A 22961-nucleotide genomic window follows, 5' to 3' on the forward strand; every position below is an offset into this window, starting at 1 on the left:
GCCCATGTGCAGCCATGTGCAGCCAGGTGAGAGATGCCTTGGGTTTCGAAGGTGCCTCGCGACGGAATAATCATTGTCAGGAGTGGGATTTTAACAGACGTCTCCAGAGGAGACTGCGATCTAAACGCAGCGCCTTAGACCGCTCGGCCATCCCGCCTGCACTGGAACTAGCGTAAAAACTCTGCACAAATCGATTATTGTTCTTACATTTAAAACTCGATGTGATTTTTCCATTTGTCAATCCAGCCAGAGGCTCGTATCTGAGTCCCATCCTTCTCCAAGCCGCCGGGGGGTGAGCAGCTTCTCATTGCTGCATTGTTCTGTTTGCCCAAATCAACAAAGACCCAGTTCTCGCCCTACCTGTTCCTTACATGAAGGTGTTGAGAGGGTCAGATCTAAGCAACATGAAGTATTCAATTGGAGAGTTACATCCTGGTGACATGAATATCTCTCCACGGCTGCTTTCGGAGCTGCAGAACATTTCCAGCATTTCCTTGTTCTGATTTTGTGCCTTCATTACAGGAGGTCATTGACTGACAACCAACACTTGTCTCTTTTACGCAGCTCCAGATACAGCTTTTCTGTGATCTTCTCACAGACAAGTTCACTCTTCACTTTCCTACACACAAGCTTTAAAATCGGCTGTTTTACACAGTGCCCTGCGGCATTGTCTTCAAAGCTCAGCACACCTCCCATCCGCCCATCAGGGTCACAAGGGTACAAGTATTTTTTTAATAAGAATTCATCGGTGCAAAGGGATCACAGTGTTTGTGAAGGAATATAGGGGATTGATTCACACTCACAAGCAGAATGAAAATGAGTTAATCTCTCTCTCACACGCACACTCATATAAACACTCACACACCCACCGCCACGGCAGATGGTGAAATTCGACATCAATAAAAATGTCTGCCATTAATTACCTTGAATCGATTGTCGTAGAAAAAGAAACAACAACTGATAAACTGATGCTCTTTAGGGAAGGAATTCTTACCTTGTCTGGCCTGTATGTGACTCCCGACCAACAGCAATGTGGTTGACTCTGAGCTGCCCTCAAAGGTGGCCGAACAAGCCACTCAGTTGGAGGGAAATTTGGAGGTGATCTCTTTGTGGTATTATCGCTGGAATATTGATCCCGAAACTCACCTAATTTCTGTTTGGATCCGTGCTCACATCCCGCCACGGCAGCTGGTGGAATCTGAGTTCAATGCAAAATATCTGCAATCAAGAATCTATTTATGATTTCATGCAATGTCGATTATCGGAATATCCATTTGGTTCACTAGGGAACTTCAGGGAACTAGATTCTTGCCCAGTCTGGCCTATATGTGACTCCAGAGCCACAGCAATGTGGTTGACTCTCAACTGCACTCGGGCAACTGTGATTGGGCAATAAATGCTGGCCAGCCAGTGACGCCCAAGCCCCATGAATGAACACAAAAAAAATGTTGGCCCAGTCAGCGACGCTGAAGAAAATATATCGGAGATTCAAAATGAGGAGATACATCAACTCGTTTACAATCCCGGAGCTTGCAAATACAGAATGAATTCCAACTAATTTACAGTTCCGGGAGCTGACGGTCAGAGCAAATCGCTTGTGCACGCACAATTACACAGACAAAATGAGAAAGATCCCAACACCCACACAGCAGCAGATAATGAAAAACGCAGTTTAACTATGATCCTGATGTGGCGATGCCGGCATTGGACTGGGGTGGGCGTATTGAGAAGTCTCACAACACCAGGTTAAAGTCCATCAGGTTTATTTGGAATCATGAGCTGTCGGAGCGCTGCTCCTTCAACAGGTGAGTTGACTCAATAAATTCCAAATAAACCTGTTGGACTTTAGCTGGTGTTGTGAGACTTCTTACTGAAGATGACCCAGATAGAAAGGTAAAGTCAGCTTAGTCCCAAATGACCATCCGCTGTGCCCCTCTCAACAGGGAGAGCTGACTGGTGAAGATTTAGCTTAATGATTACCACACCTCAGGCGAGGGGCAAGGCTAAGAAGAGTAAATGTGCTATCTAATGGTACATCTGCAAATTGTTCACTGCAATTTTGTATTCACTTCTTGCTTTCAGTTAGAAAGCCAATGATAATTTAAGCTTTATTAACGGCTCTTAAAAACTGTCCTGTCACCTTCAATGATTTATGCACATGTCCACAATATTCCCGCTGTTCCTGCATCCTCTTTTGGAATTATACCCTTTATTTTATGTTGCCTCTTTGTGTTCTTCCCAGCAAAATGAATCACTTTATTCTTCATCTGCCATATGTCATCCCATTCCACGAACCTTTCTGTGTCCTTTCGGAGGTCCACTGGAAATTCTTTAGCTCCTTTCAGAACGACAGGACGTCCCAAAACATTTAACTGATAATAAAGTATTGATTGAAATGTAATCACTGTCCAAATGCTGAACTTTTGAGCTTTCTATTCCACGACGTCAGAAATTCCCATATGGGGATAGGGAATTACATTAGCGAACCTCCAATCCATTGGAACTCTTCCAGAGTCGATACAAAACAGGACATGATCACCAATGCATCCACTATTTCCAGGGCCACGTCCTTCAGTACTCTGGGGTGCAGAGCATCAGGCCCTGGGGATTTTGGCGTGTTTTAATTCTAGCAGTTCCGACAATACAATTTCCTGACTAATAAGGACTTTCTTCAGTTCCTTCATCATGCTTTTGAAGGCAGAGATTTTCTACAAGATGCTTGGAAAACCAATTTCTCTCTTAAAGATTCAAATCACTCTGAAATAATTGCACAAAATATACTTGTGGGTGCTAATTGTTTATAACGTATAATGTTATACTTTTAAGTGGAACGTTGCTTATTTGGGACTAAAACAATGAAAATGAGTAATTCCAGTTGTTTACTTTCTTCTTTAAATATTGTTCAATTGTTGATAGTAAAGTTGCTTTATTTGTTAGAGTTGGTTTTAAACTGTAATTTAAACAAATATCTTGCTGTAAAAGATTTTTAATTTGTCAGTGGAATTACTTTCTGATCCAGTCCCCGAACTCTTATACACCAGCTTCCAAACCCAGGATCGTGACAATCGAGAAGAACAAGAGGAGCAGATGCCTGGGAACACCTCCACCCAAATGTTCCCCTCCAAGTCACTCACCATCCTGATTTGGAAGAATATCACCGTCCTTCACTGTCACTAGTTCAATATCCAGGAATTCCCTCCCGAACAGCACTATGTGTGCGTCTACACCCCAGGGACTGCAGAGTCTCAAACACACCACGATTCTCAAGTACAGCTAGGGATGGTCAATAAATCAAACCTGTCCTACGGCGCCCAAATACTGTTAAAAAACAAAACAACTTAAGGGAGACCATTCAGCCCTATCTGTCTCTGCTAGCTCTCAGCGGGCCCCTGGTTTCACTGCCTTGTCGGTTAACTGTTGCCTTGCATATTTTCCTTTCGAAGAATAATCGAATTCAAGTGAACCTGCCGTGACCCTCTCTCAGGCAGCATTTCCTTGATGCTGCTGTTGCTTCTTTTGACAGTTACCTCCAATATCTGCCCTCTGGGTTTCGATCCTACTAACAATGAGAACACATTTCTGTCAATCTTCAGACCAGACCCATGAGGATTTGTATGTTTTTCCCAATTTCTCCTCTGAACCTTCTCTTCTCCGAGTACAGAAGTCGCAGCGTATCCAACCATTCTCAGTAACGAAAGTTCTTCATCAATTGAACTATTCTGGTGAAACATTTCTGCTGCCTTCTGAAATCTTTTATATGGTTTTTTAAATTTTGTCTCCAGAAAATGGAAGCAATATCCACGTGAAACCGAACTCAATTTAAATGCAGGCTTGACATAGCTTCTGTACTTTTGTACTCTGTGCCCCATTAATAAAAAGCAGGACACCGTCTGATTTATTACAATCACTCTCCTCACCATCCTGTCTACAGTTCTGGTCACCCTATTAGAGAAAGGATATTATTAAAATAGAAAGTGTGCAGAAAAGATTTACTAGAATGCTATCAGGACTTGATGGTTTGAGTTCCAAGGAGAGGCTGGATACACTGTGATTTTTTTTCTCCAGAGCTCAGGGGTGATCTTATTGAGGTCGACAAAATAATGAGGGGCATTGATCAGCTCGATCGTCAATATCTTTTCCCAAAGGTAGGGGAGTCTAAAACTAGAGGGCATAGGTTTCAGGTGAGTGCGGGGGGTGAGGGAGGGGGCGGGGTGTGTGTGTGTGGGGGGGGGGGGGTGGGTGTATACAAAAGGGTGCAGAGGGGCAATTCTTTCACACAGAGGGTGGTGCGTGTCTGGAAAAAGCTGCCAGAGGTAGTCATGGAGGCGGGGACAATTTTGTCTTTTAGACACCTACATGAGTAAGATGGCTATCGAGGGCTATGGGCCAAAAGCAGGCAATTGGGACTCGCTTCGTCGTAAAAAAAGGGCGGCATGGACAAGTTGAGTCGAAGGGCCTGTTTCCATGCTGTAAACCTCTATGCCAATCCCTGTCAACTTGGGAGATGTGTGTACATATTTGCCTCTTTAGAATTGTACCATGTATTTTATGTTTTGAATCTGGGTTCTTCCTTCAGAACGAATCAATTCGCATTTTGATACATTTAATTTAATCTGCCGTATTAAAAATTTCCATGCTTTTGGAAGTTTATGTAAACCGCATGAACAGCATTACCCTCATCAACACTCTCGGTTACCACTTCAAAATACTGAAGATAGTTAGTTGAAAACATTGTTACCTGAGTAAATCCGAAATTGGAAAGTTATTTCCAATCTCTTCGCAATTGTAGATCATTTCCTTCAGTATCCTCAGATGCATGTCACCCGGTCCTAGTGTCTAATCAAATACGGACAGCCTCTCCAAATCTCCTCTTCACTGAGTTAATTGCCTCTGGAGTGGAATGCCGAACAGCATCACAAAGATTCACTTCCTGCTCAGTGAAACGCCTGGAGCAGAGTTAAAATATAATAAATTCAAAACCAAACTGTGACCCCCAGCTTTGTCAAACTGCAATTTATTTCTGACTGAAATACAATTGAACACACGATGCAAGAATCCCTGACGCGATAAGTAATGGACAGTCCTGATTGATTCATTGGGATAAGTTTACAGTCTGGTTACGTGGGTGAACATTCTTGAAAACTTTTCATTTTCTCCATGTGCAGCATTGGGAAAATTGTCGCGAGGTGTTGCAGGATTTCAAACCTGATCTCCAGATATGTAAATCCCGCCATCTAAAACGCAACGTATTTTTTTCAAATAAACAACCAGCATTTGGGACCAAAACTGGCAAGAAGTGAGGGCTCGTCACTTTAAACCCGGGACCTCTCGCATGATCATACAACGCAATCCACGAAGCGAGAGTCATACCATGAGACCAAGGAGCCGCTGGCAGGCGGGTTGCTCAGCCAATATACTTCTGCTCACGAGCTGTCTTTACAGGTTACGTCATAACAATAGAAAGTTGAAGAAAACACAGCAGATTCACTGGGAAATGTGATCCTTTTCGTCTTAGACCTTGACTAGATCTTCAATGTTGGGATTGTAGTTTCTCTCTGCGAAAGAAATTCCCATCACATCAGTTCAAAGATTGTTGTGAAGAACCGACATGAGCAAAGTGTGGAAGACCACAAGTGTGTTCAAATCCAGAGTAGCAATGTATTAAATGTTCCGTAGATTAATGATGAGAGTGAGTTTTAAACTCACCCGTGCAGACCATCGCCAAACCCGCTTGGCCATCTTCTCAGCCACCCAGGAGCTTGTGAAAGGCCTCCTTCCATTTGATTTTCTATCCATGAATTTTTGGGGTAGAAGGTCACCCTCACCATCGCTCCTGGATGTCCAGCCAGATGGAATATGTTGGAAATGTCGTTGCTGCAAAACAGAGGAAATTTCCATCCCAGCAGGTCACCTTCTATGACTCATTCTCTCACCCTACAGTATAAATAACTCCCACTTTCTATGACTTTTAGCTCTGATAAAGGGTCAGCTGGACTCGAAACGTCAACTCTTTTCTCTCCTTACTAATCCTACCAGACTTGTGAGATTTTCCAGCACTTTCTCTCGCGTTCATTAACATTTCTGATTTTACAATTGCGTTGCGAAAAGATGATTGATCAGCTTTGGGAGACAATGAAAAGACATTTTCAGTGGAACCGAGTGTAGCGGCTGGCTCACTGGCCAAGAGGTATGATTCTTGCTTAGAACAATAGCATTAAAATGCGGGAGATCTCGAGTTCAAATGCCGCAGGATGCCAGACGCATTTTACAAAAAAAATCTGAGCGATGGAGATGGCGACAATGAACGAAAGCGGGGGCAGAGCTCATCTCCCGAGAAGTCATTGCCGAGAATATGTCTCTGCAGAACTCCGGCCAGTAGATGTCAGCACACTCGGGAGAACGAAGCTCACGTTTCAGAGAGGGATAAACAGACAACAATTGTTCATGTTCTGTTGGCGGTGGCATGTTTTACCAATACGAATACTGGAAGTGGCTTTTAATGACATTTGTTTTGTAACGAACAGTTCTTATCGATGTCTGTCCCTCGATTCGAGGATCACATCCACTCAGGGCCGTGACTTTCTCCTTTTTGACTTCATGTGAGCGAACAGGGCAATTTTCGGCCGACAGATCTTTGCACACGGTACGGTAGGGCGGCACGGTAGCACAGTGGTTAGCACTGCTGCTTCACAGCTCCTGGGACCTGGGTTCGATTCCTGGCTTGGGTCACTGTCTGTGTGGAGTTTGCACATTCCCCTCGTGTCTGCGTGGGTTTCCTCCGGGTGCTCCGGTTTCCTCCCACAGTCAAAAGATGTGCGGGTTATGTTGATTGGCCATGCTAAAAATTGCCCTTTGTGTCCTGAGATGCGTAGGTTAGAGGGATTCGTGTGTAAATATGTAGGAATATGGGGGTCGGGCCTGGGTGGGTTTGTGGTTGGTGCAGACTCGATGGGCCGAATGGCCTCTTTCTGTACTGTAGGGTTTCTATGTTCCTATGATACAAGGCAGAGGATGTCCCACGAAGTAGTGGGACCCGGAGCGCATGATTTGCTTCCTGTTACTTTCTTCGCTGCCGCCATTCTGCCTCATCATTAAGATCTTGTGACTCAAAGCGTGCTGCAGCTTGGGGGACAGGTGTTGGCCATTTTGAACGATGAGTAACAAACTCCTCCCAGTCATCAGCATGAGTGTTGCCTCGCTTCAACCTGGAGGACGTCGGGGAAACATTGCTCGTGGAATTTCTCTCACAAACTCAGGAGTCGCTGATACATTGGAGCAGTTACCTCATTGTGCTAAAACCACCAACTGTCAACGACATGTATGGGAGAATGAGATACATTCTTATCTGCCCTTCTCTGGTCCATTTTATCGAAATGATTTTTTTCAAAATCTGTCACTGATTTAAAGCCCAGCATCAGGCCACCCCTCAGCCTTGTTATTACAAGAAAAGAAAGATGCAAGCAGTCAAAACATTACCTGACTTTTCCTTTGTTCTTAATGATGTTTCTCTTCTTGGGCTAACGGATTTCACCTGCAGGACCAACATTTGTTTCCCTTCCCGAATTGCTCTTCAACTGAGAGTGGCTTGCTCGGCCATTTCAGAGGGCAGGTCAGAGTCACCCACATTGCTCTGTGTCTGGAGACACATGTCTGCCAGACCAGCTGAGGAGGGCAGACTGCTTTATCTTAAGTGCACTGGTGAACCACATGAAGTTTTGCAACAATCGATGGTAGTTTCAAGGTGTGATGTGGAGATGCCGGCGTTAGGAAATAAACCTGTTGGACTTTAACCTGGTGTTGTTAAACTTCTTACTGAGTTTCAAGGTGGCCATTACTGAGACCAGTTTTTCAATTCCAGATTGATCAAATCAGTGAATTTAAGTTTGACCAGCAGCCATGGTGCGATTCACTCCCTGTGCGCAAGTATTAGTACGGGCCTCTGGATTACCAGCCCAGTGACATTGCCTTTCATCCCTGTAAACAAAAACAGTTTGTTCAGTTCATTATTAAATCTTTTCCTGAGGGGATTAGATTTCCCCCCACAGAATTCTATCAAAACGATTCTGCAAAGCCTGTTGCTCCATTCGGCAACATCAATGATTTCTTAAGGTTACACAGATGAGATTGATTTCTTAGGAGCTCAATAAAATCATGATATGAGAAAATTGAATGAACCAAACAACAAGGAAATACTTCCTGAAAAGGCGCCCTGCAATGTTTGCAAGAAAATGCAAAACTCACAGCTGACGAGAGACATCAGGGATTTCCGGAAATACCATCAGATTTTTTTCTGTATGAAGCGACCGCGACAGGACTGGAACCTGCACTCTTCTGATATCATCACCATGACCGAAGTCAGACGCGTTACCCATTGGGCCACGCGGTCAGCACATGCGCCAAAATGGCGGGTGTTAGCGCTATGTGAATAACTGCGTGGTTATATTCATTGTCAGTTCTATTTTTGGATGCTCCACTGATTTCCAGATACCAGAAAACTGAAGGGAAAGTTCCAGCTGCTGTAACCTGCGGAAAGCTAAAGTCCACTTCTAACATTATTGGGTGCCTGTCTGTGTGGAGTTTGAAACCAAAAGAGAAAATGCTGGAAAATCACTGCAGGTCTGGCAGCATCTATAAGGAGAGGAACTGACGTTTCGAATCCAAATGACCTTTGTGTGGCGTTTGTACGTTCTCCCCGTGTCTGCTTGGGTTTCCTTCGGGTGCTCCGGTTTCTTCCCAGTTTCAACAATATGCAGATTATTTGGATTAGCCAGACTAAATTGACCCTTTGTGTCAGGGGATTAGCAGGGTAATTACGTATGGTTACAGGGATGGGGAGGGATTCTCTGCCGGATAGTCGGTGCAGAATCACTGTGCAGAATGGCCTCATACGGCACTGCACGGATCCTATGCCTCCTACAAATCCTGTCTTATACATTTAATACCTGTTCCCGAATCCCTCTTTAAGCAGCTAATGCTGCATCTTCCCCTGTGTACCTTAGTTCATTACGTTCTACTTCTTTACCCGTCCCTTACAGCACCACTCAATCTAGTTTGCTGCAAAGAGAGAAACTCCGAATTATCCAACCAAACCTTGTGGCTAAAATCCCTCCTCGCTGGATCCAAACCAGTACATCTCCTTTTCTCCCTCCGAAGGACCCTCACCCCATGTCGAAATTGTGTTGACCGGGTCTGGGTGCAATCCTAAAACAGCCGTCGTTGATCAGACCTTTATAAAGAATGAGCATACCTTCCCTGTTTTTATCCTCGGTATCTAGGTTTATTGAAGTCGGGAATGGGTTAATAAACTTCAAAATTCAAAGTGGCAAAGTGACCTCTGTGATATTTGGAGCTTGTATGAGAACTGCTGTAGAATTCATTGTTTTGATTAGAATTCATTGTTTCGTACATTCGGACCAGATAAGGGAAAACCGTTGTCTCCTGAATGTATATCAGATTCACTTAGGGCGGCACGGTAGCACAGTGGTTAGCACTGCTGCTTCACAGCTCCAGGGTCCTGGGTTCGATTCCCGGCTCGGGTCACTTTCTGTGTGGAGTTTGCACATTCTCCTCGTGTCTGCGTGGGTTTCCTCCGGTTTTCTCCCACAGTCCAAAGATGTGCGGGTTAGGTTGATTGGCCAGGTTAAAAAATTGCCCCTGAGAGTCCTGGGATGTGGAGGTTAGAGGGATTAGCAGGTAAAATATGTGGGGATAGGGCCTGGGTGGGATAGTGGTCGGTGCAGACTCGATGGGCCGAATGGCCTCCTTCTGCACTGTAGGGTTTCTATGATGATTCTATGAATATTGTTTCAAGGCAATGACGAACGATCGCGGCCTTGGATATTGCTCATACGACCCGTATCTGTATACCGAGAGGTATAAAACTCTGTTCTTAACTCATATTCGATCAGAAGGCTGGGGGTCCACTGTTAGGAAACTCACTTCTCTCACAATTGTGAAAATAAACCTGCACTTTGATCCACTAATAGTATCAGAGGTTTTTTTTCCACCTCCAACGGAGGGATAGTCCGTTTACGGTCCGGTTGGATGGCCACAACCGGGACACCGGAATAGATTATCGATTTTGGTCACCTAGTTACAGGAAGGATGTAAATAAGATTGAAAGAATGCAGAGAAGGTTCACAAGGATGTTGCCGGGACTTGAGAAGCTGAGTTACAGAGAGAGATTGAATAGGTTGGGACTTTATTCCCTGGAGCGTAGAAGATTGAGGGGAGATTTGATAGAGGTGTATAAGATTTTGATGGGTATAGATAGAGTGAATGCAAGCAGGCTTTTCCCGCTGAGGCTAGGGGAGAAAAAAACCAGAGGGCATGGGTTAAGCGTGAAAGGAGAAAAGTTTAAAGGGAATATTAGGGGGGGCTTCTTCACGCAGAGAGTGGTGGGAGTGTGGAATGAGCTGCCGGATAAAGTGGTAAATGCGGGGTCACTTTTAACATTTAAGAAAAACTTGGACGGGTTCATGGATGAGAGGGGTGTGGAGGGATATGGTCCAAGTGCAGGTCAGTGGGACTAGGCATAAAATGGTTCGGCACAGACAAGAAGGGCCAAAAGGCCTGTTTCTGAGCTGTAATTTTCTATGGTTCTATGGAACCAGCTCACGATAAACCGCTCAATGTTTAGCGGAAGAGTTTCACTGGGTCATGTGTGTGATTCCTTCTGATGACCTTGTTCAATGTCGGGGAAAGGGGGATTTGAAAGGTTTACAGGGAAATCGGTGCGGTCTCGATGGGCCACTGTGGGATTGAATTATTTTCCATTCATGAATCTATCCGAGATCCCATAGCATCTGTGGAGAGAGAAACGGTCGTTCCCGTGAAAGGTCTGCATCTAAAATGTGAACTATCTCTATTTTCATAGATATGTTCTGGATCTGGTCGTATCTCTTTTGTCACAAATACCACCAGATGTGGAACGTATTTCCAGCATTCAGCTGTACCACGAGTAATAATGTTCGGCTCTGTGGCTCAGTTGGTTAAAGCCCCTGTCCAGTCGCAGGCAGATCCAGGTTTCAAATCAGTGTGCACATACAATGGTAGTTTCTCTTATTTTCACAAATACCACAAGATCTGCAACGTTTTTTTCTAGCGTTCGGCTGTCCCAAGAGCCGCCGTGGTTTAGTTGTTTAAAGCGCCTTTCTAGTGAACAGATGATCCTGTATTCAAATCCCCGGAGAGTCTGGATTCTTTTCACATGATCTTTGCAATTGCGCAAGTCACAATGTCCCTTTCTTGCTCGTCAATATTTTCTTTCCCTTTACAGTGGATGATCTACAAAGATGAGACAAAAACATATTTCGAGACTCTCCACGAATATCTCGACTGCTTATTTGAACGATCCAGGTATTTTCATCATCTTGCAGTAAAAAAAACATTTAATCTGCGATAAACCCAATGCTGTAAATTCGACAAACACAGCTTTCCATTATTTTTCCTCAGGGAATTTCTAACACAGTAAAATGGCCTTAGAATTATACAATGCCAAAAGTGCTGAAGGAGACAATTCAGCCCATCGAATCTGTACCGATTCTCCGACAGAGAATCGGACACAGGGCCTATACCCGCCAGGCCATGTGTCCGAACCGCTAATGTACCTATACAAAAACCTTGGGGACCAAGGGGCAATCTCGCATGGTCAATTGACCGAACCTGCTCATCTTTGTGGGAGGAAACCGGATGACCTGGTTTGCTGAGATTACTTGCCTGGGTGAATGCAGCCTGAACAGCACTCCAGACGTTTGGCACTAGGGGGCGGCACGGTAGCCCAGTGGTTAGCACTGCTACTTCACAGCTCCAGGGTCCCGGGTTCGATTCCCGGCTCGGGTCACTGTCTGTGTGGAGTTTGCACATTCTCCTCGTGTCTGCGTGGGTTTCCTCCGGGTGCTCCGGTTTCCTCCCACAGTCCAAAGATGTGCGGGTTAGGTTGATTGGCCAGGTTAAAAAATTGCCCCTTAGAGTCCTGAGATGCGTAGGTGAGAGGGATTAGCGGGTAAAATATGTGGGGGTAGGGCCTGGGTGTGATTGTGGTCGGTGCAGACTCGATTGGGCCGAATGGCCTCCTTCTGCACTGTAGGGTTTCTATGATTTCTAAAAAGCATCCCACTTCATTCGCTTCCCGTGCATAAAAAATCACTCCCTCCACGACAGACACACAATGGCAGCAGTGTGCACCATCTACAAGATTCGCTGCAGCAACTCAGCAAGGCTCCTTTGCCAGTACGTTACAAACACACGACAACTATAGCCCAGAAGGACACGCGCAGCAGACGCATCAAAATAACACCTCTACGTTGCAGGACACTGATATTTATTTATTGATTGCGGTTATTTATAAGTTGTTGTTGTTGCGTGTGTGTTTTTTAATCTTCTTTTTCTTCCAAAAGAAGCAAAATACTATTTGAAAAGCATGTTACTGTTTCTAACGCAACCACCGAACGATGTGTCAACCTTTGAGAAAACAACTGGGGTTTGCGTTTTCATCTCGAATCAGTGGTTTCCCTGGGAGCCGAGTAAACAGAAACAGAATGGAGAGATGGCAGAGAAGGAAACGTCGGTGCCAAAGCTGAAACACAACAATTAAATAGGAAACTGTTTGGTACTGAATCCGACTCTGGGGGGAACTCGAACCTACAACATTCGTGAGGCTAATTTATCATTATCGAGAAATCGAACGCGCTGTCCATGGCGCCACAGAACCGCACATCGGAAATTTATTTTACAGGTAAGTTCAACAATCTCGTAGTTAAAACGTCGGGAACTGTTAAGCGGAACTTCATTGATTGCAAGTCATGTTGAGGCATCTTATGTCTGTTAAAACAGCTTGGAAATACAGACCTTTCTGTCCTTTATACAGGAAATCTGTCCATCATTGAATGATTCTCCGACTCTCTCTTCTCCTGTTCAGCTTGGAGTCTAATCTCGCAGGCTTGATCGTCGGGAGACACATTCTACTCTATCTGTCACAGGGCTCATCAGAACCTGTTCCCTGTTCCAGTAAAACACCTGCAAAGTATACAACAAAAAGCAGGAAAAATGACATCTGAAACAAAAACAGAAAGTGCTAAAAATGCACAGCAGGTGAAGCAACACTTTTGATTAATGGAGATTTCTGTAAAACCAGCTCCTGAAGCACAGCACAGTTGCACAGTTTAAGGTTTCCATTCATCCACACTGGATGCTTTATTCCATGATTTTGAACAATTCAAATTGATAATAAAGGCGGGAATTACACACAGGCTTCATGAAACTCACGCGCTAAACATTGAAAGGTGACAGTGTTTAATCAAGGGATGGTTCTGTTTCGTTCATTTATTATTAATGGAGAATAGAAAAGTTGGAACAGTATGCAATCTGGGCAATATAACTGAACAAAGTGAAACACAATGGGGACTGGGCAGGATAAGCCGACCTTGGGCAGTGTACAAAGTGAAGGTGCGACGTTGACTGAGTTGTCAGACGGAGCAGGGAGTCGTTGCAGAGTGAAGCTACATAGGAAAGTGGGAGTGCTAAATGTGTAATGATCACTGTACAAGTAGACTGTGAAATGCAGACTTCAGGCTGGATATTCAATGGGGTCTGAGATGGGTGAATAGACTGTAGCGTCATGGCATGGTAAAGGTGCAATAGGGATCAGGAACGCTAAAGGTATACCCTTTAGTTTCTTTCATCTCTCCTCTGTCTTCGGACCAAAATGTATCACTTCACACTTTCTTACATCAATTAAATTGCATCTGTCACGTCCCTGCACATTCCACCAGCCTGTCTGTATCTTCTTCAAGATTATCACGAGCCTTCTCACTAAAGTTCATGATATTTTCAAGTTTTGCACCAGTGGCAAATTTTGAGATTAAAACCTGTGCACCTTGATATAGATCATTAATATATATCAAGAAAAGCAAATTTCTCTCTGTATGCCATGACCAATCAGAAATAGGCAAAACTTTGTGTAATATATGCTTTCATAGGTTTATACTAATAATTAAACTATTGCATAATGAAATTCGATCTATGCTAAAAAGAACAATGATTCAAAATGTCACTTGGTTCAAAAGAAAATACATACAGGTACCAATACTTTCACTTAAAAGGCATAGCCTTGCTGATTTATCGGTATTTCATGATGAATACAGAAGAAAGCAGCCTACTGATAGATTTCGAATTGATATGGCCAACACATTTACTATTTCGAAATTCCTCAGTCCCAGTTCAATATAATGTGAACAATTCTTGTCTGTCGTGTCCCTCTCTGATGTCGAAACTTCAGTCTACCAGAGAATGCTGACATCTACTGGCCGCAATACAGAACTGCAGTAGAGCGTGAAAAATGCACTTGAACTTTCGCTGTTGCAGAGACACATCGAACAGGAATTAATGAAGGGATGTCAGCATTATTTCCCATGGAGAATTCAATGTTAATGTACTTTCCCATGTAGTCAGTATAGCTTGGAATTTGCTATTTACTGAAGCAGTTGAGGCGACTAGCATCGATGTACGAAAGGGAATCTTGGTAATGAGACGATGGAGAATGAATTTCAGAGATAAGCAGATGATGTTACATTGAAGATTTTGAGTAGAGGATCGTGTGGAATCATGTACTAATTAGAACAAAAAGCCCAGTTTCAATTAGGTATCTTCCAGGTAGAATGTGCACAGACTTGCAAAGTCTCTCAGATAGATTTACAATGAATATCACACACATATGTCGCACCAGAGACAGAGCGATACAGAATGAGTCCAGCACTCATACATCTGGAATCTTAGAGTGGATACAACAAAGAGAGGGAGACCATTCGGCCCTTAGTCTGTGCGCTGGTCTGTACAAGAACAATTCAGTTCATCCCTTTCCTAGTCCTTGTTTCCTAACTCTACAAATCATTTCATTTCAGGTGCTGATCACATTCCCCTTTGACAACCCTGATTAGATGCTCCGTCTGCCATACTCTCAGGCATTGCATTCCAGTCCTAAACACGCAGCACATTAAAACCCATCCTTCTCTCCTCTGGCAATGGGAACAATATTTTTTTCATTTATTCTTCTTAGACTGCACCCACAAACCCATCACCTCTGCCATCTCGAAGGACAGCGGCAGCAGATACATGGGAGCACGAGCGCTGCAAGCACCCCCCCCCTCCCTTCCCGCCAGCCCCAAGCCACTCACCGACCTGACTTGGAAATACGTCACGACTCCTTCACTGTCTCAGTAGCAAATCCTAAAAGACTGTGGTTGGACCGAGATCTCAGCGAATGCAGTAGTTCAGGAAAGCAGCAAACCATCACCTTCTTAAGGTCAGTTAGGGATTGGCAATGAATGGTGGCCTCGTCAGTGATGCCCACCTCTCGAAATGAATAAAACAAATAAAAACTCGCAACTACAACCGGAAACGGACAGATACAGAACAAATCTCACTCACATGCATATGTTGGATACAATTTGAATCCCCCAATCACATTCACTAACAAAGGGTAAAAGGTAGTCGAAATATCGCGATCGTTATCCAGTTGCAGATTAACCAGAGTTTTTCAAGAACAGAGAACACCTTAGCACACCATGCAACATTTTAACCTAATATTGAACATCATGAGACCAGATAATTAACTTTCTGCCGAACAGAAAACATCTTCACGGAGAATATTTTGACACAACAGAGAACACGTTTACAGAGCAGGGCTTATATTAACAGAGCATTTTTTTAAAAATACACAAAATGGATCATATTTACACAGCCGGAAAGACATTTACAGCATCAGGGAAACATTTTACACAACAGCAGAAAACACCTCTCAGCAACAGGCAGAGCACAGTTCCCGAATAGGAAATACATTTACAAACATGCACTTGCAACAGAAAATTCCTTTAAATATCAATGATCGATTCTCCAATTCCGTGTCTTGCCCGTTTCCTAGCACCTTTGTCTGTCGTTACACATGTCCAGACAATCTCACTTACTGCTCTTGTTTGTTTTGTTCTGTCTGTTGCATTCTCAGTGAGATGCAGTGGCTGAGCTTCCTGACAGCGGTGCTCGTGTTAAACGGTACAGGGGCGAAAATCTGCCTGGCTACAATTGATAGGGAGCAGAATTGGTGGCTGTCGTAGCAGAGTGGCGCAGCGGAAGCGTTCTGGGCCCATAACCCAGAGTTCGATGGGTCAAAATCATCCTCTACTATTCCTAATAGCATTGAAAACGAAGCAACTTGGCAACAACTACGAAACATTTTGTGACTTTACGTCGAGAAGAGATAGGCACTTTTCTCGGATTCTCTTTTCCCTGCAAAAGCTCGATTTGTAGTAAACTCTTTTATGTGCAACCAGAGTTTTAAGCAAGAACAGGGAACATCTTAACACAGCATGCAACAATTTACTGACAGAAGCATCTTCACGGAGAATCTTCTTTCACAACAGGGAACACGTTTGCAGAGCAGGAGACATATTAACAGAACAGAAGAAAAAAACATTTCCACAGCTAAAAAAACATTTACAACAACTGGGAAGCATTTTACACAACAGTAGAAATCAACTCTCAACAACAATTGAGACAGTTACATGGGTAAGATGGTCTGGAGGGATATGGGACAAACACGGGCAATTGGGAATAGTTCACGGGCAAAAAACTGGGCGGCATGGACAAATTGGGCCGATGAGCCTGTTTCCATGCTGGAAACCTCTATATTACAGAGCACAGCAGGAAGCATATTAGTAGACAGTGAAACACCTCACAACAATGAACATCTTTGAAAAAAAAAACAGCACCGTGTCACAGTAGGAAATATATTTATAAACATATTTACACGAGAAAACTCCTTTAAAACATCAGTGATCATTTCCATGTCTTGCCGGATTCCCGACACCTTTGTCTGTCGTTACACGTGTCCAAACAGTCTCTTTTGCTGCTACTGTGCGTGTCTTTCTCTGTCCATTGTATTCGTGGTGTTATGCATTAGAATTGTGTGGCCAGACTGAGCCTCCTGACACTGATGCTGGTGTAAAACAACAATGTAGAAATCAATATCTGATTGGCTACATTGATAGGCAGCAGGTGGGCCTTCATTTACTGTAGCAGAGTGGCGCAGCAGAAGTATGCTGGGCCTACAACTCAGAGGTCGCTGGACCGAAATCATTCTTTGCTATTTCCTCTTAACAACGGTAATAAAACCACTTGACTACAATTCTGCAACTTTTCCGTTGAATTTGCGGGCATTTTCATTGGTTCCTCTTTTCTGTTATAAGCCTCAAACTGCAGTTGATCATCTTGATATGCACAAAAGCTGTAGATGCTGTGAACATGCACCAGGATGTATTAGTGACCGAGGTAATGGTGCACGGGGCGCAATTTCAGAATTTGTATATAATTTGAAACGTGGAAACATTGTGAACTGTGAGGAGGATGGTGTAAAAGTTCAAAAAGGACGGGGACAAGTTCCAGATGAAATTCGAAGCTGAGAATTGTGAAGTGATTCATTCTGTTAGGAAGATTAGAGAGGCAATGAAAAGTAAAAGGAAAACAGTTCCGAAGTATCTAATCTATTTCACTCGTGAGGTAACTCTACATGAGGTGCAACAGTACAACTCTAAAATAACAGCAAATTACTGTGGATGCGGTCATCTGAAACCAAAAGAGAAAATGCTGGAAACAATCTGCAGGTCTGGCAGCAACTCTAAGGAGTGAAATGAGCTGATGTTACGAGTCCAGATGACCCTTTGACAAAGGGCCATCTGGACTGCTTTACTGCTCGCTGCTAACTTCCTTAAAGTCAATAATAATCCATTCAAAATATCAGCATATGTGTTTTACAATCATAATTACTCATTTGGATCAATTACTGCATCTCATATGGCTTCTTGTTAGCTCATAAATGCATTTAAAAGTCATTTAACTGAATGCTGTTACTTTTATCAGTGGCTTAATGCCGACTGGTTTGAAAACCTTACCACCCCATCAGGGGTTCCACTTACAGATATTAATGTCATGAGACGTCTGGACAGAGTGGTTAGGGACACACATATCCCACTCGTGGAATGATGAACAATGAGAGAGAACAGATTGAGCATCATGGCCAAAGGAAGGAATAGGAACACGAGGAAAATATTTTTCACACAGCGTGTGCTTAATGTGTGGAATGCATTGCCGGAGAGTGTGGTGGATACAGATTCAATTGAAATGTTCTAAAGGGATTAGACTGTTCTATAAAAAGGAAGAATGTGCAGTGTAACAGGGAGAAGGCGGAGATGTTCATTTTCTGTCACAACTTCTCACATAATTTCTCATTCATCATTCATCGATTATGAACTGTTCCCTTGTCGTTTCTAAACAAGGAGAAGTGCAGCAATGATTATATGAAAAGAGACTTGGTGGCCTAAGGCTAACGGTAGAGTTAAAAAAACAACAAATATGTGTCTAAAAGGAGGTCAGGATGACACAGAAACGAAATCTGAAATGAAAACAGAAAATACGAGAAACCTCAGCAGGTCTGGCAGTATCTCTGGAGAGCGAAACAGAGTTTCGATCGGCACAACATCGTGGGCCGAAGGGCCTGTTCTGTGCTGTACTTTTCTATGAATGCTTCCAGTCCGTATGACTCTTCTTCAGATATCAAGAGAGTTTGAAATGTGACGGATTTTAAAATGTTGAAGAGAATTCGGAGCACGATCGATATAATTCATTAAAGCAATTAGAAAAGCAAAGGGCACATTTGTTTTTATTGCAAGTGGATTGGGGTAGATGAAGAAAGGTGTCTTGCTGCAATTGTGCAGGATTTTATTGAGACCACATTTGCAATACTGTGTACAGTTATTGTCTCCACATTTGAGAAAGGACATACTTGCATTGGAGGCGGTACAGAGAAGGTTCACTAGATTGCCCCTGGAAATGAGGAGGTTGTTCTGTGATGAGAGGCTGAGTGAATCAGTCTGAGAGACGCTGAAGCTCAGAACAATGTGTAAATGCTGAGTGAATGCTTCCATTGCTGGCCTCTGGGCAGACGGATGGCGGATAAAATTTACGTAAAGTTATGTAAAAGTAGAGTTTATTTATTATTCGCAAGTAAGGCTTGTATAATACTACAATGAAGTTACAGTGAAATTTCCCCCGTCACCACATTCTGGCACACTCTCGCTGTGTGGTTCTCTCTCTGTGACTCTCTGTGGCTCTCTCTCTCTCTCTCTCTTTCTCACTCTCTCTCTCTCTCTCTCTCTCTGACTCTCTCTCTCTGACTCTCTCTCTCTCTGACTCTCTCTCTCCCGCTCTGCCTCTCTCTCTCTGTCTCTCAGCTTTTCACGTTCTCTCCCTCTCTCGTTGACAACTGCACACTTTTTGGTTGTGTTTGACAGAGGCTGTGCAGGAGGCTCACCAGTTGCAGTGACTCACGGGCCGGGCTAATGGGTTCTTGATGGTGCAGCCCATCAGGATTGACACCCATCTGGGCATCTTCTCCTCGCTCACCAACTGGACACAGCTCGGCTGTGCCAAACCTCGCGGCACCTTCGGCTTCTAAGCCAAGAGAGTTTCCACCGGCCGGCCTCATCCTCTGAACTGTCCCTGTCCCCAACTGGGACACAACACATCCCTCAATATACTCACCCAGCATTAACAACATGGCTCTGCGATTTACTGTTTGAGAGAGAGGGGGGGGGGGACAGAGAAAGAGAGGGGAGGGTGGTGCACAGAGAGAGAGGGGGCAGAGAGGGGGGTATGCCGTGCGAGAGGGGGGCATGCCGAGAGAGGAGGCATAGAGAGAAATAGGGGGCATAGAGAGAGAGAGAGAGGGGGACATGCAGAGAGAGGCCGGCAGAGAGAGAGGGAGGTAAAAAGGGGACAGAGAGAGAGGGGGGGGGGGGGCGGTGGCAGCGAGAGAGGGGGGCAGAGAGAGAGGGGAGCAGAGAGGGAGATGTGGCAGAGGGAGAAAGAGGGATACAGAGAGACAAGGGGGCAGAGAGTGAGAGGGGGCAGAGAGAGAGAGAGCGGGGCCGAGAAACAGAAAGGGGCAGAGAGTTAGAGAGCGGAGGCAGGGAGAGAGACAGAGACTGTGAGGTTCTTCAGCAAATTGACAAAGAAAGGGACATGGTTTTGGAGGGGTTGGAAGGCTTGCGTGGACAAGTCTCAAAGTCTTGATGATTGTGTCCCCAGATGCTGTGGGAGGCAAGGCAGGAGATTACAGGGTCTCTGCGAGATATTAAGAGGTTAACATCGCATGCAGCTAAGAGCTTTTGCAAAAAGCGGCTAAACCAGCAGTTTGGGTAAATGACAAGCTTAAGACATTGATTGCAAGAGGTTTCCAGTACAGGAGCAGGAATGTGTTGTTGCAATTATACAGGGCCTTGGTGAGCCCACACCTAGAATATTGTGTGCAGTTTTGGTCTCCTTTTCTGAGGAAGGATCTTCCTGTTCTCGAGCGAGTGCAGTGAAAGCTTACCAGGTTGATTCCAGGGATGACGGGATTGATGCATGAGGGGAGAGTGACGAGGTTAGGGTTGCTTTCGCCGGTGTTCAGACGAATGAGGTGGGATCTAATAGAGACTTATAAAATTCGAACAGGACTAGACAGGATAGATGCAGGCAGAATTTCTCCGATGGTTGGGGGGTCCAGAAACAGGGGTCACAGTCTGAGGATTCAGGGAAGACTATTTAGGACGGAGGTGAGGAGACATTTCTTCACCCAAAGAGTAGTGCGCCTGTGGAATTCATTACCACAGGAAGTAGTTGATGCCAAAATATTGAATGCATTCAAGAGGCGGCCAGATACAGCACTTGGGGCGAATGGGATCAGAGGTTATGGGAAAAAGCGGGATTAGGCTATTGATTTGGAGGTTTAGCCATGATCGCAATGAATGGCAAAGCAGGTTCGAAGGGCCAATTGGCCTCTTCCTGCCCCTATCGTCTATGTTTCTATGAAGCCCCCAAAGCGAGAATCACACCACGAGACCAACGAGCCGGTGACATGCAAGCATCTGAGCCTATCAGAATATGTTCCAGTCAAAGCAGACTCGCTGTCTTTGCAGACCATGATAGAGTAATAGAAAATTGAAGAAAACACAGCAGATTCACGGGGAAATGTGATTCTCTTTGTCTTACACCCTGAGTATTGAACCAAAAGTTCAATGTTGGGATTGTAGTTTCTCTCAGCGAAAGGGAGTCCAATCACATCAGTTCGGAGATTGTCGTGAAGAACCGACAAGAAACAAAATGTGGAAAAACACAGCTAAGTGTGTTCAAATGCAGAGAGGCAATGTATGAAACGTTCTATAGATTAATGATGAAAGTGGGTTTTGCACCCACCCGTGCAGAATACAATCGATGCACAGACCATCGCCAAAACCACTCGAACATCTCGTCAACGACAGAGAAACTTGTAAACCGTCTCCTTCCATTTGATTGTGTATCCATGAAGAGTTGGGGAAGAAGGTTTCCCTCACCAACGCTCCTGGATGTCCAGCCAGATGGAACAAACAGAAGAAATTTCCATTCCATCAGGTCAGGGAATGTTGGGAATGGAGCGGCGTGAAACATTCCCAGACACTGTCCCACATTGTTCCTCTCAGCGTGAAAACTCACCGCGGAAAGACTGAAACTGGCACCCATTTGATCACATCATGATTTGCATCACTCATACTTTAACCATGAGGCCACTGATGAAGTCAGGATGACTTCGAAGTTCTACTAAAATGCCAACTGAACTCACTGACTGGCAGAATGACATTACACACGGGACTGGTGAGTCACAACCACAGGCCGACTTGGCCAGTGGTGAAAACAGATATCACTGCTTCTGACCTTCACCAGAACAGACAGTGAAAAAAAACATTGCTCATTAACATCTCTGATGTGTCGAGAAAAGTTAGTTGATAAACAATTGCGTTGTGAAAATATCGTTGCTAAACTTTGGGATACATTGAAAATTTGTTTTCAGTGGCTCGATTGCAGCGGGTGGCTCGTTGGTCTAGGGGTATGATTCTCGCTTTGGGCGTAGTATGAAAATGCGAGAGGTCCCGGGTTCAAATCCCGGACGAGCCCCGAATTTCTTTTTACAGATAATTCGTTGCAATGAAGACGGCGACAATGAGCGAAAGCCGAAGCAATGTTGAGCTCCCGAGAACTCATTGCAGAGAAAATATCTCTGCAGACTCGAAAAACAACCATACAGTTTGACAGAATTGTGAATCCCAGGGTCTGATTTTATATTTTCCATGTTTTAGTTTAATTCCGGTGCTCTGAGTGAACCGTGAGTATGCTTCAGCAGTCCTGTTGAGGGGAAATCAGGCGACGGACACACGAACAGAGGAAATAAACAGAAGGCCATTCGGTCCCACAAGACTGCCCCGCCATTCACTAAGATCATGGCTGGTTTGTTTATGTTTCGATTTCCACATTTCCATCTGTCCCCGTTAACCTGTGATTCTGTTGCCAAATAGGAATCATCTACCTCCGGCTTAAAAATATTCAATATCCCCGCCTCCACCGCCTTCTGAGGCAGAGTTCCAAAGTCGCGCAACGCTCCGGGAGAACAGGATTCGCCGTCCGAAAAGAGGAAGCTCAGTTTTCTTTAAGTGCCCGCTGTTCTGCATTCACTCACAAGAAGATACATCATGTCTACGTGCAATTGTGAAGATCATTCAACATCTGATGTGCTTTGAACAAGGTACCTCCTACTCGGAGTATCCCCGTTGCAAAGATGCCCAAACAGGAAGTTGTTTCCTCTTCGCAATCTGGTAAATCTCCTCTGCATTGTCGAACTTTTCATAGAAATCATAGAAACCCTACAGTACAGAAAGAGGCCATTCGGCCCATCGAGTCTGCACAGACCACAATCCCACCCAGGCCCTACCCCCATATCCCTACATATTTACCCACTAATCCCTCCAACCTACGCATCTCAGGACACTAAGGGGCAATTTAGCATGGCCAATCAACCTAACCCGCACATCTTTGGACTTTTCAAGTTATCAAACTGGCAA

General features: G+C 44.4%; 1 non-coding gene across 1 annotated transcript; it reads left to right on the plus strand.

Annotated features, from left to right (window-relative positions):
• Positions 1-21935: 21935 nt before the first annotated feature.
• trnap-ugg (transfer RNA proline (anticodon UGG)) lies at positions 21936-22020 on the plus strand. Its single transcript is given in 2 exon segments — positions 21936-21971; positions 21985-22020. It is a non-coding gene; the product is annotated as a tRNA-Pro (tRNA).
• Positions 22021-22961: the final 941 nt, after the last annotated feature.

This window comes from Mustelus asterias, unplaced genomic scaffold (assembly GCF_964213995.1).
Source record: "Mustelus asterias unplaced genomic scaffold, sMusAst1.hap1.1 HAP1_SCAFFOLD_35, whole genome shotgun sequence".
Taxonomy (NCBI): domain Eukaryota; kingdom Metazoa; phylum Chordata; class Chondrichthyes; order Carcharhiniformes; family Triakidae; genus Mustelus; species Mustelus asterias.